At 38.7% G+C, this 19119-nt stretch overlaps 1 long non-coding RNA gene across 1 annotated transcript in view; it reads right to left on the bottom strand.

The window, feature by feature from the left end:
• LOC131909287 (uncharacterized) overlaps positions 1 to 19119 on the bottom strand; it is a 53560-nt gene that overhangs the window by 33702 nt on the left and 739 nt on the right. Inside the window, exon 2 of the long non-coding RNA XR_009378818.1 lies at positions 11574 to 11706. This is a non-coding gene — a long non-coding RNA (uncharacterized LOC131909287). The remainder of the gene's footprint in view (positions 1 to 11573; positions 11707 to 19119) is intronic.

The following is a 19119-nucleotide window of genomic DNA, read 5'->3' as shown; positions in this document are numbered from 1 at the left end:
TTTCCATATAATGAGAGATGACTTACACTGTCAATAGGATTATTTCATTCCTTCAAATGGAAACTATAATCATATTTAAATGCATTTAAGACTAATATTATTTGCCGTGCTGCTTCATTCTATACATTTGAGGTGTAAAACACACTACTTACACACATGTATAAGTACATAGCGATACAATTATTACAGTCAGAAAAAAGAATGCATCCATCTTCTTACATATATTTTTTTTCTTTAGGCTGTGAAAGTACCTAAAATCTATCCTTTATTAAATTCCCAGGATACAATTCGATGTTATTGCATGTAGTCCTCACAAAGTACAGTAGTAACCCATTGGTTCCACCTTTTTCTCTTTTCTTAGATGTTACAAATTTTTAGGGAACTGTAGAGCCCATGACTCATCATTCACCAATAGTATGGCAACATGGAAAAGAGTATCTGAAATGGCTTTGGGGTCCTTGTTGTTACTTTGTGTTGCTTTAGTTTCGAAGGCAGGTGGGACTTCCTGAAAGTGGCACAAAGCTCTTGTTCTGACAGTTCAGTGTGACTTCATGCTGCCCTTTGTGTGTCCATATATAATGTGAGCATTAGCATCCACTGTCGAGGTTCTTTCAACTACAGCACTACTCTGTTGGTTCTTAGGGAAGGGCTATTCTAACATTCAGTTCTATCCATTTCTTCTTGAGATTTGGTAGTTTGTATCGCTCCAGGTTCATTTTATGAGTTGTTGAATTTACTAGCATAATATTTTCATGATTTTATTTTAATAGTTATATTTTAACAGACTTGTTGATCATTTTTGTCATTGTTGTTGTATTGGCGTCAATATTTGTCTTTGTTTTCATTTTATTATCTTTCAAAGAATTAGGTTTCATTATGGCATTTTCAAACAAAATTTTCACGTTGTATTTCTCTCCTCCTCCTCCTCTCTCTCCTTTGTGTTTTCCCACCCCCAGGAACATCCTTTCTGCTGCCATTTCACCTATGATCTTGTAATTCCTCTCACACACACTTTCTCAACACTTCATTATTGATACATGTTTCTGCCTCTTCACATGTCTGCTATATATGTGACTCAGTGTCAGAACAAATAAAAGATAGTTCAGTGTGTGTGTGTGTGTAAGGAATAGGTAGTGTGGTTTGGTTTCTAAGTATAGACATAAACCTTCAGAGGTTTTATGAGATAGGTATTTTCCCAGATTATACTTGGTAGCCTAGTTGAAAAAAATAAAACAGAACATAGATGATAATGATAATGATAAAAATATTCTAATGAGTGGAGGGCTTGAATACAATTTTGCATCTGTTTATAGCATAGTTTTAAAATTTATTCATAAATATTCTTATATACATATTTACATGTTCATTCAGTAATAAATATTTTATACATCAGTGGTGGTGGCACATGCCTTTAATCTAGCACCCAGGAGACAGAGGTGGGTGGATCTCTATGAGTTCAAGTCCACACTGATCTGCAAAGCAAGTTCCAGGCCAGTCTGTTACACAGGGAAACCCTGTATCAAAAATAAAAATAAATAAAAAGAAATATTTTGTGCTTATATTCAAAAGAGGTGAAAAAAGGAGTCTAAATCATCCCAAAATACATATGTTCTTCAGTCTTTTAGGATAGAAAATATTTTTGGTTTTAAACTTTCCTCATGTTCCTGATGGGCATGCTCACTATACATATATTACAGCTTTTCCTGTAACAGGGTACTGATGGAGTGACTCCCTGGGGACCACTCGGGCGTCTGAGTTAGGAAGCCCACATATGGGTAACTTTCTGTATTCTTTTGATTGCAATACTACTCATAAGAGCCAAAAACTAAAACAATTTCAGTGTCCTGTCTCAATGAATAAATGAGGAAGATATGGTACATATATATTGGAATACTCTTCAGCCACCAACGATCATTATGTGGAAAATTTACTCTTTGTAAAATATTTCATACAGCCAGCTACAATCAAACAGGACTCAACCACTCTCAGAAGGAGAATAATCTGTGATAAATATTTATACTTATCACATTAAACATAGCACAGAGAAATGGAAGTGAAAAATCCCTGGTACTTTCATAAATAAAAGGCAATTTGAAAAATTTAAATTTTGTGGGCCAAAAATTTCAGAATCTTTTACACATTAACTTCATTATCATCACATTCAGTGTTTCATAAGGCCTCAAAGCTAGGTATACCATTTCCTCCTTCTTCTTTTTTTTTTTTCCGAGACAATGTTTCTCTGTGTAGCTTTGTGCCTTTCCTGGAACTCACTCTGTAGCCCAGGCTGGCCTCCAACTCACAGATATCCACCTGCCTCTGCCTTCTGAGTGCTGGGATTAAAGGCGTGTGCCACCACCACCCAGTTTTAAAAATGTGTAGCCCAGGGTGGCCTCGAACTCGTGATCCTCCTGCCTCCACCTCCTTCAGCAAATCCTACCAGCCTGTGCCACCACAACCGGCCATTTCCTTCTTAAATAGCTTGTTAGAGCTGTACTTTCCTTAACTTGGGCTTTGTTTTGCTGTGCTGACTAGTGGAAGTCATTTACTGCTATGTACAACTCATTTTGTGATGTGTCTGCGAGTATTTTATTTCACAAAATTAATGTTGTGAAAGTGTAATAATTCACAGCTCCTCAAGAAGTTTTAATAAAGGTGTGACATTTTCTGTAGAGGAAGTGTTTCTCCAGGTGGAGAAATGTCAACTGCCTTTTGCACAGTTCTCAAATACTGTAAAGCTTGGTATTGGAAATTACCAAAAGTAAACTGTTGAAAATCAAAGTGACCCTATTTTAGCTGGTGCTCAAGTGTAGGTTATGTTCTGCTGTCTCCTTTAAACAGAGATGGACTTAAATTGACTGATAATTTAGGGAAATAGCTAAGTTCTCTTCACATTGCGTAGCTGTAGCATGTACAGAAAGGGGCATATGGTCCTCTGTGCTCAGTGAAAGACGGTGGATCTAGACAAGCAAGGTGGCTCCAGTTCAGCTCAGGGAAGCATCTCCAGAAACATGTGCTTTACAATTTAATTCATAGACATTCCCCAAAGTGTCATATTCATATCCAGGTCATTTTTTTTTATCATCTCACTGTATTCGACATCTATTGCTGCATGGCAGTTATCTTCAAATTTGAGGTCTTAAAACATTAATCTTAATCATCTTAGAGTCGGTGTTAATTAGGATCAGACCTGACTTAATTGAGCTTCACACTTTCACATTCTTCTAAGAATTGGAACTCATGGTCCTGTGGGCAAAGCCAAGAGCAAATGTTTTTTCAGATTCACCTTGAAGAACAATTGCAGTATACTAGTGTTGATTGATGTTTATCACCGTGACAAATACCAGATAGAAATGATTTAGGTGAGGAAGATTTCTCTTGGTTCCTGGGTTTCGATATTTCAGTCCATTGCTGTGGGCCTGTGCTGAGAAGGAGTATCATAGGGGGAGACACTGGAACAGAGGGACTGGAACCGAGTTGCTCATCTCCTGGTAGCCAGCTTTGCCTTTTATCATTCTCCCTTTGTTGTACAGTGAACAATAGTCAAAGTGCTGACAGAGGATAACACGGCCAGCCCTGAAGAAGCAGAATGATCAGAGATAAAATTCTAGCTTTAAAAGTAAAATCTTAGGAAAGTGTTTTGAACACATTGTCATGAATTTTCAGGGAAAAAAAGACCTTGAATATGGTTCTCACACTGCTTATGAACATTCCTAATATTCCCGAGAAGTGAATTATTTACATTAGAATGATTATTTACATTAGAATGATTATTTACATTAGAAAGATTGGTTTTAGTTATGCAGAAATGCAAGTACCGCCGGGCGGTGGTGGCGCACGCCTTTAATCCCAGCACTCGGGAGGCAGAGCCAGGTGGATCTCTGTGAGTTCGAGGCCAGCCTGGGCTACCAAGTGAGTTCCAGGAGAGGCGCAAAGCTACACAGAGAAACCCTGTCTCGAAAAACCAAAAAAAAAAGAAAAAAAAAAAAAAAAAAAAAAAGAAATGCAAGTACCTCTGTTTAATGACCTAGAAGTAGTGACAATTAACTGTTTTACTTAGTTTGTGGTTTTAATATGGAGCCATTTCTACTTGGTTATAAAAATTCTATTCCTCTCTTTGTCTCCCTTTTGGAAACAGACTAAGATGCTTGGTGAAGCAGCTGGAGAAAGGCGATGTCAACGTTGTCGACCTTAAGAAGAATATCGAATATGCAGCATCTGTGCTGGAAGCGGTTTACATCGACGAGACGCGGTGAGCCCTAGCCCCTCCCACTTTCCTCTCCGTTGCTCCTCTTCCCCTCCTCTTCTTCTCTCCTATACTACAAAATTTAGCGATTCTTAGTATGAAACAAAAGTCAAAATCTTATTAAAATTTGGAGTTTATTTTCATATAGCTAGTTAACTGGGATGTTATTCCTTTTTTAAAACATTATACTTTAGTCCAAATACTTGAACATAGTACAATGGTCAAACAGTAAGTTTATTAAACAAAAATGTCTTGCTCCTTCAGCTTCACCATCCGTAGACTTTTAAATTGCATGAGACATAAGTAGGCTTAAACTAGTTGTCCCTAATATAAGAGTTTCTCCTGTTATCTCATATTTCAAAATTACGAGAAGAGGGGAGTGAGACCCAGGAGATGAATTCATCAGAGCATGTATGGAGGGCTTCTGAGGTTTAGCCAAGTATCCTATGCCCCAAATCTAGCATCGCAGTGGGCAGTTGGAGAAGGCTTGGACAGGGAGATTTATTTGAAGAGGGTTGTCAACATAGTACCGTGCCTCTTAGCCAAATTCCTTATCCCTCACAGCTGTTTGTAAACTCAAGTGATTTGGGCAGTTTCTACTGGTACTCAGAAAACACTGAGGCAGGTTCTTGATTTTCCCACCAGAAAATGTAAAAGTTACAGGAAAAAGAGATTCAGAGCCAAGAGAATGTGCAGAGGCACTTCCAGAATTCCTGTCAAAGACAAATGGGGAGATTAGGAGAGGTTTCTTGGTGTACCAAGAGAGTATTGATGTTAGATGGTGAAATGAAAGGCTGCTGCAGTGATTGCTCATATGGGAGTCACAGCTGGAACTCCATCAGTGCAGTAATAACTTCTGAGAAAATAAAGGTTCAAGGTATACCCTTGAATTAACTATCGCTGAAGGACCCATAAAAGGTCCATGATAGCATCAAAGAACCAGAATTTGAGAATTTATTATGTAGAGTAACACAAACAATCCATTAAGATCCTTAACCTATAACTCCTCACCCATCCAACCTCATCATTGAACTACCAGTAATAGGAGAGTGAGCAGAAGACAAGGAGTGTGTACATGCCTCCGGGCCCTGTCCCCTCTGTTCATGTTCACCGAGGTCAGGCTTGACTTGGGTGATGGTGAGAACTGTGAAATACGGGATGGGAGTTTTGCCTCTGTGTACTGGACTTCATACACACTGTTATTTAACAGGCAATAAGTTCATATTATTATCCATGGTCAGGATCTGGGCAAGGTGTTTTTAGATTCTTAGCCTCTTATTCAAAGAACTGAAATAAAAATTTGTGCTTACCTGTTACAGTATGACTCAAAAGTCAAATATGTGAAGAAATGATTCAGAAAAGTCTAGCTTAGTCCCAATATTCTCAATTCACCTACTGAATATCATGTATTCTTCTGGTGTTATATTATTTTATTTTGTATTTTTCTCTCCTCCTTTCATGGATATTAGATTAGACCACACATAGGATTTTTATTTTACTTGTTTCACTAATCAAGAAATTTGGGGGTTCTAGAATCCCATATTGAACTTTTATAGGCCCCACAATTAAAATGCCTTTAGTTCTGAGAGAAAGATTCACAGCGCAGGCGATTCTTCCATGGTCATAGAAAGTAATTCCTCGGGTTTAGAGTTATTAAGAGGTGAAAATCACAGGTTCTTTTAAACTTTATGATCTTCCCTGAGTTGTTTGCATGGGTGATGTTCACCGAGGACAAGTGACGGAGGTGGTCATTCCAAGGGCACAGAGCCAGGTGTGCACTAAATGCCAAGGATACTCTTATAGTTTCTTCAGTTTTTTGCTCTTAGGTGCATTTACTTACTGTTCACAAGTTGGTTGAACTGAGCAGGCCTAAGGGTTCTTCAATCTGCTTTTGACAAGACATTGTATATTACATTTATTTGTAAAACATAAGAACTTTAAAATCCAACAATTCTTTGGAGGTTTACAACATCTTGCAGCTTTACAACATCTTGCAGCAAAGTGCTAATTCTTATTTGCCTAGATGTTCAAACTGTCCACTTGATCGATGACATGCTACATTTACTCATTCACAGGTAATCTCCTTCCCATGACAAATATGATTTCATGGTTATTTTGCTAGCTTAGGTATCCATGATCCCTAAGCCATTTAAATATATGTTACATTTATAATGCATTTACATTTGAAAACTACTCTCTAGTAGGGTAAAATGCTCAGCACAATGGTAGAAATTTCACTTCTGTTATCTTATTTATTGGCTCCCCCCAGCAAAATATAACAGTTTCTAATGCCACATTAATTAATTAATTTGTCATGTAGCTCAAGCTGGCTGTAAATTCACCATATGGTTGAATAGGATCTTCAGCTTCTGATCCTCACGCCTCACTCTCCTGAGTGCCAAGGTAATAGGCTTGCACCTCCACATCTAGTTTATGTATTGCTGGGTTTTAAACTCAAGGCTCTATGCAGGTTAGGCAAGTGCTTCACAAACTGAACTAGCCCTGGTGCCCTTCTCCTTTGTTGAAATCCTTCCACAGCATTATGTTCATTAGAATAATATAATGCCTCAAATTTACACCATCTTCTAAAGGCTACTAGCTCCCCACAATCTTTTGCAATAGTCAAAGTGATTACTTTCTGCATTTTACTAATGGGAACACTAAAGCTCTTTTAAACAGCACGGCAGCCCTATGAGACAGAAATTCCGTTATTACCATTTTGAAAATAAGGACAATGAATCACAGAAACATTGCATAGCTTACCCAAAAGAATACACTGAAGAGTGCATTAGCAGCTCTAGCTTTCTTGACACTAGAGATGGGTTATTAACTATAATGCACACCTTCATATCTTTATTTACAGTTGACCCTAGGTATTTTCAAAGGCTGGAGTGACTGCTTAATGTATAAGAGTACTTGCCTCCCAAGCAGAAGGACCTGAGCTCTGATCCCCAGCACCTATGTGAGAAAGTCAGACATAGCTGGATCACCTGTAACCCCAGTGCCAGATGGGGGCTGAGGCAGAGAACATCTGGAGCTTACTGACAGGGGAAGATGGAGAGCTTCAGGTTCAGTGAGGTACCTATCTCAAGGGAATAAGGTCAAAAGAACTAGAGAGTCATACCTGATATCTTCTGGGACATGCACCCACCTACATACATGTACATACATATACACCACACACACACACACACACACACACACACACACACACACACACTTTCCGAACTTTTACAGACATTTTGATCACAGATGCTTAGATTCCATGGTATGTGGATAGTGTTGTCTCTCATCTTTTCCCAGTTATGCCTTTTTGTCAACATACTATTGCCTTGAACTGGGCTGCAATGGAACATTATGCCCTGGAGAACATCAAATGCTACACACTGGAATTTCGTCTTCCCTGGAAAGCTCATGTCTATGCATTGACCATTGTGCCAGCTGTTAGACCTGAGACCACCTCTCAATAATCTTTCAATTTTGTGCTAAAGTGTGTACTTAAGGTATTTTGAGCAAACCATGCAATTGATTTCCCATGCATTTTGTAAGACATGGAGTAGGGAGCTGAGGATCTCTCTGAGACATGTTTGCAGTTATTAACATATTATTTGCCTTAGGAATTCTAGTAAAACAGATTGTATAAAAGAAGGAAGAGTCAGGCAGCGATTAGTTGCTTATTAATTTATATTTTAAGATCTCCTGGTTTATGAAAATTTGGATCTGGAAATTCTCTCTAGAAAGAAAATAATTCTGTGAATGTACAATAGAGATAGTTGAAAATTGGCTAGTCTAAGGAAAAGGTTAACACAGGGTAAAATAGGAATTGCTAGTTAACTAGTGCACACACACTTGCAAGCATGCACACACGCACACATGCACGCATCCTTCTTCCTACTAAATATGAGTGACTACAGGGTTTCAGTTAAAACAAATCAAAACAAAAATCTCTCTGTAAAGATGATTTTGGTTAGAAAAATAAAATTTCTGATAGAAATAGAAACATGACTTTTATGGAGATTATAGTACAATCCCACAGTGGGTTTGATCATTTGTTAGGTTTTATAAAAGACATTTTCATATAAGTACCGCGCGCTAACCGATTGCGCTACTGGAGGGTTTATATGAGAGAGAATTGTTGAGACCAAGGTCGGATAAAGCACAGAGACAAATAGCCGAACAAACGGAAACACATGAAATATGAACCAATGGCTGAGGGGTCACCAACTGGATCAGGCCCTCTGAGTGGGTGAGACAGTTGATTGGCCTGATCTGTTTGGGAGGCATCCAGGCGGTGGGACCGGGTCCTGTGCTCGTTGCATGAGTTGGCTGTTTGAAACCTGGGGCCTATGCAGGGTCCCTTGGCTCAGTATGGGAGGAGGGGACTGGACCTACCTGGACTGAGTCCACCAGGTTGATCTCAGTCTGTGGGGAAGGCTTTGCCCTGGAGGAGATTGGAATGGGGGGCGGGCTGGGGGGAAGGTGAGGGGGGCGGGAGGGGGGAGAACAAGGGAATCTGTGGCTGATATGTAGAACTGAATTGTATTGCAAAATAAAAATTAAAAAAAAATAAATAAAAGTGAAAAAAAAAAAAAAGAAAGACAAAAAAAAAAAAAAGACATTTTCATATACAAATACCAAAATTTGTGAGTCTTTCAGATGCATCTCTAGAGGCTATTATTTTTCAAAGTTACACAGTTGTAATCCATGTGATCTAAAAAGAATCCACGTGTTCTTGTTTGGGTTATAACACAGCCAAGCAAAGTAGCATCCTTGACCTCATGAATAACAGGGTAGGGAGTTGCCTTGGGAGGCATACTTTCAAAGATGGACATTGTTCTGACTAATATCTCAAAAACATAACTTACTATTTTATTTTAGTTAATATGAACCAATCTTTATGATTATAATGACTAGAATTTAGAGTCTGGACTTAAGAGGAGCAAGGCATTCAAAGTCAGAATCCTTCACTCAAAACTAAAATAAAGTTACTTAATCTAGAGTGCTTAGCTTTATCACTTATGAAATACAGATGAGGGTTGACATGAGGATTAAATGTGACATAATGCCAGGAAGAGTAAATGTTGGATTGTAACCATTATTTTTATTACACAGGTAAAATACAATACACTTTGCATGCCTGGTAAATAATATATTGAGACACAGAATTTAAACCTCCTAAAGAAAATATCAAATAATTTCCTGAAAGCAGTTTGAAGTCTTGGATAAAATGAAGACAACAAGGAAATAAAAGAGATGTACAAAAGGGTGGAGGGGGACTTTCCTGTGGGTATCTACCTGCTGACACATCCTCACTTGATGAGCAGGTCTAACTAAGCCTATGAGTAGGAACTTTCTTGGAATAGGTATACTAAATTGAGACTGCACTGATACCGGTCAATACCAGTCAATCCAAAACGTTGCACTGGCAGACACTGAGTGATAGTCAAAGTACCAGGGAGGCTAAGAACCTTGGAATCATTCAGCCCAGGAACTGACCAATGAACTTCCACTGACCTGTCAGATATTGACTGAACGTGGTAAGTCACTATCATGTACAGTGATCATCAGAACCAGGAGTTTCACTGAGCTTATGCTGCTGACTGTAGTGGAGGAAGAAGGGTGAAGACAAATGTGATCCCTGAGGCCAAGCCTGCTCCCAAAAGGAAGGCTGAGTGTTCCAGAGACTAGAAGAAAACTTCAAGCAGTAGCAGCAAATGAGAACTAGAGGGAGCAATGTGTGGTAAGAGTTCAGAGTCCGATTTCAAGCCAACCATGACCAGACTTGCACATTCCTAATTTCTGCTCTCTGGCATAGTTCTCCCTGACCATGATTCAAGATATACCTTCTAACAAGAGATTTTTAAGGTAGAAAGCATTAAGAATGTGCTAAATATATGGACACTGAATTGTGACATAGAATGCCAATTAGAGAAGTGAATTGGGGAATTCTAACCCCAGAATGTCTGATTGTTTCAGCCATTAATAGTTGGAATTCATTTGTCATTTGGATGTCTTCCCCATCTTAGAGATTTTGAGAACGTCCACTGGATATTTACTTGTTCCATCCATCTGCCTTGTCACTTTGCTCTGTAGTCAGTGCTGGCTCCAGCCTGTTTGTTGCTGTATAGACCACTATTTTTGTCTCAAGTCCAACTAAATATGTGCAGACTCCTAAGCTTGTGCTGAATCCCTTTCTCAGTTCTTCGAAGCTCAAATTAGGTGGAACTGATGTAAGGTCTTCCTAATGGGTGATTTCAGAACTCAGAGCTCAAGTTCTTTCATGGAAGCCCTGTTGTGTTCTCTCAGTGTGTGTGTCTACCTGATAGAAATCAGTTCACCATGCCATATGGAAGCCTTTCAACATGCTTTCCTACCTTGAATCCAGACTCTCAAGTCCAAAGGTCAGCATAAGGGGACCATCAAAATTAATGTTGTGGACCTTCAGTTCCAAGGATTAACATCTGGGCCAGAAGAATATAATCAAAATCCATGTATACAAAAACGGTGGGATAAGGAATCTGCATTAGTGTATCAGCATTCACAAAGTCAGCCTTGCTCGTGACTATTCAAAGAAGTTGTCTTGCCCAGTGCCATTGTTCAATCTTCTGTATGTCAGAGTAGAACCTTCTCTTTAGTGCAACTAAAAGGCCTATTCAGAAGATTTTTCAATGAAACAAAGGAACAGTTGCACAGAGTTAAAATTAAGTCTCTGTAGAATATATAATTTTTTAAAACTTTTCAAATGTCAGGTTATCTCACTTCCAGCCGTTAAGGTTTTAAAAACTCTGGTTTGCTGCATTACATTAATAATCACAGTCAAAGGTGAGGATAGAAATTTGAAAGAAGTGTGTGGAGTGGAAAGGTGGATAACGATCTTTAAAGAATTAAGAAAATCACAGAGTGAACCTGACAGAAGGGAGAATAGGAGTATGCACAGACACAGGCCACATAACAAAAGAATAAGGACTGGAGAGGTAGCCTGGCATAGGGTCCTGAATTGGTAAATCCAATGTCTCTGGGAAAACCGGGATGAGTCAGGAAATCCCCAATGCCTCTGAAACAGGGCTTCAGTAAAGGGAATAAACCACCAGCTACCTTATGACACTGTGCAGAGCTAATGAGGAACGGCTTCTGAAGAAATTATGAAGATTGTGTTTCCAGAGTTTGCTAGTATGGAAAAAAGTAGAAACAGAGCAAACTATTAATGGGATCACATAAATGAAGAAGTTAGCTGGAACTAACTAGTGAATACCTAAGAGTCCCTGAGTGAATGAATGTGAGCAGCACTGTTGAATCAGCGAGCTGGTTACAATTTCACTCAACTGCTCACCATGGTGGGGTAAGGCTTCACAGCAATCGTGGTCAAAGTGGGAATGGTGAATCACAGAGCATTCGGACCATGGTGATGTGGAGAGAACATTCTCCATGCTCACTCATCACCTCGACACTGATTCCGCATGTTCCTGGCACAATTAGAAAAGAGAAAAAGAAGGAAATTGAAGAACTGACATATAAACATCTTTGAGGATGTTTCAGTTGTGACCTAAACTCAGCCAAGCCCACTTAAACAAAACGGTTGATTTACTAGCTCCCATTACCCAAAGCACTGACTGCCAGTGCTGCCTATTAAATAGATTGACTCAGGGTACAGATGATGTCAGCGGATCAGTCTCTCTGTTTTGCTTGTTCTGTAACGGTGTGAATTGTAGCAAGACATTACCAGTGTTTCCAAGTTCTGAACTTACTTCAAACTGCCAAACCTAGAATGAATGAAAAGGTTTTCTTTGCCACAGGATCTAACAAGCATGTCTGTATGTTTGATTGCTTTGAGTTAGGCAACAAGGTTATCTTCAAGCAATCATTGTGTCCAAGGGAACTGGATACATATGCTCATGTGTCACACATCCCAAGAGGAGGTATGAGGTTGATGTTATTTAAGTCACTTGTCAAGAAATTGAGAATGGAGAGAGTGTATTCTTAAAAGCCACTAACTACATCTTATTGACTGTGCAAACAAACAACCAAAATGCTTCTGTTAGTTCTACAAGCAAGAGGACCTGGGTGAGGATGTGTGTAGGATCTTGAGAAAAGCCCTTGGCTGGAAGTTCAGATACTATTCTATTTTCCTGGTTTCTGTCCTGCTGGTGATTAGAGAAAACTCCCCCGCCCCCGTACCCCCCACGCCCTGCTTCATCCTCAACCATTACTTTTCTCACATGGAAGCTGCATTCTCAGTTCCTCACTCCTGTCAAATTCTGTGACCATTAGTCCCCATCTGTTCTTACAGAGACCTGCTCCTGACCAACCTACCCGGTCCTGGGCAGCAGGAGGCAGGCAAGGAGTCAGTTGTTGTTAGGCTCAGGAAGGAGGAGTTTGTAAATGTGGCTTTTGCTTTGCTTAATTTCACTTCAAGGGAACCCTGAGGAAATCTGTTCAGGTGAACTGTGTGTGCTAGAGTCCAGTAAATCGTCAAAAGCAAAGCAAATGATAAGGTTTTCATGGATTCTGTTTTCGTGGTATAAGCTCTAAGAAGGATGGCTGATGGAATGCTGTGTTTGTAGGCTGGACTCACCTCGCAGATGGGTATGTAAGCCATGCTGGGAAAAAGTCACACCAATTTTGTTTGATTTTTATATTTACTCACCATCTGTGGTTTGTTACTTTCTATAAACCCTCAGAAACAGCCTCACTAATGTGAAGAGACCAAAAAAAAATCACTAGTTGTTCTTAGAAATGTCTAACAAAACCTCCACATATTAAATAAGATTTCACAATTATGACATTGAAAATAAATGCTTTAGACTTGAAAAATATGTTACTTTAAACATTATCCTTTTCTAATGATATACATGATGATGATTTGACAATTATACCTAAATTATGCAATTTGCAGATATCACTGCATATTATTTCATGGAATTCTCAAAATTGTATGAGCTACACTATTAGTATTTTATGAGAAGTTAATAAACTTGAAAGATAAAGTAATTAACTTAATGATACTCATATTAAATAGAATATACCCCAAAATTCATTTCTAATTTATCCCATATCCTTTTCCAGGGACCAATCAGCCGAAGGCTTAAAATGGATAAATCCTAATCAAATTAAACCAATGGCTAGCTCCCCGTTCCCATTTTCCTACCTACTGTCTTTAGACATCAATATGTGATATCATTCTACCCAAAGGGAATTACATAAAGATTGTTAAGGTTACTGACAAATGTATGAGTGTGATTCTTTTTAATTTTTTAATTTTTTGAAGTGTGTGTGTGTGTGTGTGTGTGTGTGTGTGTAAGTCAGAGGTCAACACTGAGTATCATCCTCACTCACTCTCACCAATTTGACTAGATTGCATGACTGGCAAGCTCCAGAGACCCTCTTGTCTTTGCATCCTCGGTGCTAGGATTACAGGAGCACACCACCATGACCCATTTTTATGTGGGATTGGAACTCAGGCCCTTACAATTGTCAGGCAAGCACTGTGTAGAGACACTTCTCTAGCATGAAAGTTGATGAAAAAAATCTATTTTTCTACAATAATAAAGCTAAACAGCATTAAAATTGATTAACTAAAAAGACAAAGGGAATCTGAAGCTGTGATAATATTGTTAACTTTCTGATTTTTAATTTTTGTTTTTACTATATTCAACTAGAAGGACATCACTTTCCTCTCTCCCTTTCCTTCTCTAGCCCTGTGGATGTCCTTTCCCACTATCAAATTGATAACCTCTTTTTATTGTTGTTATTTAATGTTTTTATGTCTGAAGATTTTTGTCAGCATGTATATCTGTGCACTACTTGCATATGTGGTGCCCATGGTGGCCAAAAGAAGGCATCAGAGTCCTTGGAACTGGTGTTATAGAACATTTTGAGTTGCTACATGGGTACTGGAAATCAATTCCAGATCTTCTAGGAGAGCATCCAGGGCTCTTAACAATTGAATCTTTTCTCCAACCCTGATCTGCTGATTTTAAAAATCCCTTGCCTACCTTTAGTTTTTATTTTTAGTGACAATAATATATTTCCTTTGTATTTAGGGTACTTTAGCTCAGGTTTGGTGTCATTTATCATTGAGAACAACCTTCTGGACATATAGGTCAGCCTTGTTCTAAACCTATGTTTCTAATCTGTAATCCCACAAAGATCTCACCTTGTCCTAACAATAATTCTAAGTAATAACATTTGCTTTCTAAGTTAGGTCCTTACATTTAGCAATTTATTTCTTCTAAAAAAACCAACATAATAGGTAGACAAAATTTCAAATTATTTCATGAAGCACATTTATAATGATCTCATGATAAAGCCAAACAATGTAGATGATTCTTGAACAAGTATTAAGTACTGGAAATCAGACACAAGTTATTTTTTCAGATTATCTAATGAGGCATATCCTCATTCTCTTCAGTACTTCATCAGCAAGCCTAGTTCCCAAATATGTGTGGGCTCTTTGGTCTCCATCTTTTTCTCTCTGACATCTCTTTGTCTCATGGGGACCACCAGCCTGATAATTACTATTCTGTTACTATGGCCAACACCCTACTGCCATCATATCTACTATTTTGGCCTCATGGGTTTAGGTAAGAAATGCATTCTTATCTTCCCACATATTCCTGCCTTCTGAATACACCCCATCTTTTAGTAGCACTCATTATTCACTTCTGCTCAGGTGAAAATTTGACTTTTGTATTTTGTAATCAAGTATCACACAAGTATCTTGCATCTGTGATATCATTATAAGTTATTCAAAATAATCTTCACAGGGATTCTAGCACCTGTCCCATGCCATTCACTGACATCTTCTATCTCTGACAGTGAATTAATAGACATGTACTGTGAGACAGGTGCTGTTCTGAATAATTTTCCTCCATTTCTCCACTCCATCCTCCACTGCACCACTATGCACAATGCTACTCCTATCTCTGTTGTTCTGAGAGGGAACAGAAATTCACGTAGGTGAGGCCTCTTTCCAGCCACACATGTAGTAGGTGACGAAGTCAGAAGCATGATTTGAAAGGCAGGTTTATTAGGTACAGAGGGTGTTTATTAATTAAAAAAAAACCTTGGCAATTAGGGGAATGTTAAGGTTTGAGCCTAATAGAATATATTCGAAGATATATTTTGAGCTAAGATGTCCTGATGGGAAGCCAGGAGTCCTCAGAGAGGCCTAGGGCAGTGTTCTGCCTCTGATTTTCTCCCTCTTCTGTCCCCAGCACACTCCAAAAACATAATCTTTAGCCCAGATCTTCAAGCAACTTGATTCCATCTGAGAGCCTTACTGGGACATGCCTGAGGCTCTTCCTGCCTGTCCCAGAGGACAGGACCTCCCTAAGCATGGACATCCACTTCGCTGGGTGAACACAAAGGAGCTGCCAAATCCTTCCTAAGCCTTGGAGGAGGCCACCTCTGACTTCCACACTGTCCTTAGCCAACCTTCCAATAGCAAAGATCTGTCACTTGGGAACTGAGCTAATGACAGCATGACTGCCTTCTCCACCCAAATGTTCAGTCCTGTGTTCCCTCAGATACAATGGTCATATTCTCACAGTTCACAGAAAAGGGAGGAAAGCTGATTTAAACAACCACTAAACTTGAGAATTTGTGAGCTTTTGTTCTTTCTGTGACAGTGCAGGAAATAAATAAATAAATAAATAAATAATAAATAAATAAATAAATAAATAAATAAATAAATAAATAAATAAATAATAAGCATGCTTTGATAGTAACCTGCAAGAATTCATCTTACTGTGTTTAGAATTCAGGAGGTAGGTTTATGATGACAGAAATGAAATTTCAAATGCACCCAATTGCATCCTAGCAGTGAATTTATCACCTTTCAAAATACCATAGACTTTTGTCATTTGATATTTGTCTAAAAGAGAGTGCTCCAAACACCACCATCTTTGGAAATAAGTCTAAGCTTTCTTCCACCAAAAACTTACCAGGAAGCTAAACTCCTATTCTTTTTCCTTTTTAATTATTTGATAATTTTATATATGCAAAAATGAATTTTGATCACATCTACCTCCTATTCATGTCTTCAAATTCATCTTATCTCCCTATCACCACTTTTCTGTCCCAACCAAGAATTTTTAAAGATTATTTTTAACTCTAAATTTCCAAGTATAGACAAGATGGAGAATCATCACTGCTGATACTATTAAGTGAATAAGAAAGCACTCTACAATCTTTGCACTTTGTAAAACGGTCATACATGCAGAAGGAAGAAGATATCAACCGTTAAAGACTCAGATGCCAACATCAGACACTTTGGAGCTCAGAATTTGTCATGGCCACTGACTGAGCTGTGCCTATTTTATTAATCACTAAAGTAAACAAATGTAAAAATCTTCCTCAAGGTAGTATTTTGAGGGCTAAATGAGCTAAGTTTTGTTTTTTGTTTTTTCCTGGTTCAAAATATAAGGAATAGAGTCAGTTCAAATCCTTATCTCTACCTGTTCTCAGATGGCTCTGAAGTCTAAGTGAAAGATTAGTATCATGCTCAGGTTTTCTTTGGTGGACAGGCAAACAGAAGAAGATGTGCTAGTCAACTCAGAGCACAGACATGTTGTTAATTGAATAAACAGCATTAATGGGTTCCTCTGTGAAGGAAACACTGACTACTAAAGATGATGTATACAGTAGACAGATGAGTTTCTCTTATCCCACCTCCCAAGTGTCCAAAAAGGGTACTACATGGAAGATGTGAGTTCAGCATTACCCTCAGCACTAGTCTCCCTGAACATTGACCTCTACTTCAGGGTGTCAATGATGGATGACCTTTTAGGAGTATCTCCCTCCCTAGAGGTGACAAGTCTTTAAGATGAAATATGTTTGGGATCAGTTTACCTCTGCCTTTCACAGGTATTAAGGTATTGGACTTTGCTGTCATGCTCAGCATGTTACTCTGAAGTATTTTGTGATCTTATTTCTCTCAATCCTCCATGTGTGGGTTTCTAGGTCATTATTTTTCCTCAGAGATTCTTTCTGTTAAAGAAACCCAGTACATCATCACCACCACCATCTCTCATCCCTAAGAGCAGCCAAGAGTCAGCTGCTTTTGAGGTCAGGCAGATGGGTAGGAACCACACTGGGGTGGTGTGGTGAGCACCTGGCTATAAAGTGAGGGTCTGAGCAGTAGGGGCAGCAAGGCAGCCACAGCCAGCCTGGTCCAGTCTTCTATGCAAAGAGTTGACAGTTCACATCTTAACTTGTAAACCTTTTAAATATTGTACAATTGAAGTATAGGACACGTAGTTTGTTCACCAGAGAAATAACATCAAAATATTGATTTTGTCTCATGTAGAGAAATAGTGTCCCTGCTCTGCGCTCATCAAACATTAGGGTAAGATGGATGAATTAATTGCTTTTTGAAATAAGCTCTTTATCATATGAATGGCATGGAAGAAAAAGAAAAATTCAAACTTGAGAAGTAACTCTCACCTAATCACACCCAGCATTTGAGTTGTAATACTTAGGTTTAATTGTGGCCATCAACTTCCTGGAAAGGAGTGTGGTTCCTTGGGTGTGACTGTTTTCCAAGAGTTCACTGCAGACAGAAATATTTTCACTGACATACAATTTTAAGAGTCAAAATCCCATGACCTCTCCTTCAGAGGCTGCCTCCTTCTTTATTTCCCTTTCCTCACAAACTTTCTAATTCAAATTATAAGCCCTTTGGGAGATGTGTCATCTTATTTGGAGAGAAATTTTGGCCTATAAATAGCTCCAAAGGATCATTTGATCACTGATCGGATGCAAGGTCAGTTTTTCTCAGTTCCCTGGTCTCCTTTCCACACACAGCCCTTGTTTGAAAACCTCTCTTTAATCTTTGCTGACTCCCACTGGAACTAAAAACATCATGTCAAAGAGTGAAACATTTTCAGAGGTCAAGAGTGGTAGCATGTTACATAAATATGTCTTAGGATTTCTTTCCTGTATAGTGTGCTTTATGGATTCCTAAGGAAAATACACCAATAGCTATATTTTTACATTGCATGCTTCTGAAACAGGAAGTCTTAGTTCTTAACAACACTCACAGGGCAAACATTTGTGTTCACATTGCCTTCTCACTGTAAGATAAAGGGCGATCAAGCCATTGATGTTTGGAGCAAACTCATTATAAAAATTTTAGAAACGCAGTTGAACAACCTCTCTTTGTATAAATTTATGTACAAAGTGAAAGATGTTGAGAGCAGAATCACTTTGGTTTTATTTACTACTGTATGGCCCACACCTACACTGGTGCAAGGCAGAGGATTGACATCTGTCCAACAAGTGACTAGAAAATAAGTAGCAACATGCACTAAACTGTTATTAGTGATTACTCTTTGAGGAGATGAGATGAGGATGGGAATGGTAAAAGTTTTAGTCTAGAGTTCTCTCTCATTTGATGGGGAAAGCAAGCACAGTTCTCTAGAGCATGACACTTAACTCTAATAGAAAAACCACCACCACTGCCACCAAGCACATGGTGTTTAGATGTCTCCTTTAGATAGGCTTTTCTTTATATACTAAAACAGAAATAGGAACAATATGCTCTCAGAAATCAATATGGGGCCAAGCTCTTACCCTGTACCTGACTAATTTATGCCGGTAGTTACTCCACGCTGTTCATATAGGAGAGAGGCAGGGAAGTATGTTTTAAGAGGCAGCAAGGTAGCCTGGCAAGTTGAAAATTATAAGGAATTAATGCTATAGCCTTGAATCTGGAGGTCATCCCAACTCAGAATTTTCTCTTAGAGATAACTCCATCGTTTTCTTTAAGGCCTTCAATTGATTTGATGACGCCTGTCTATATTTTGAATGGTAAATTACTTTGTCCTATCTTCACATTAAAAAAAGTAAAACCTTCATAGAAACATCTAGATCATCAT

The sequence above is a fragment of the Peromyscus eremicus genome, chromosome 4 (assembly GCF_949786415.1).
Source record: "Peromyscus eremicus chromosome 4, PerEre_H2_v1, whole genome shotgun sequence".
Lineage (NCBI taxonomy): Eukaryota > Metazoa > Chordata > Mammalia > Rodentia > Cricetidae > Peromyscus > Peromyscus eremicus.
Note: the sequence above shows the minus strand (reverse complement) of the source record. Positions and strands in the feature narration are given on the sequence as shown.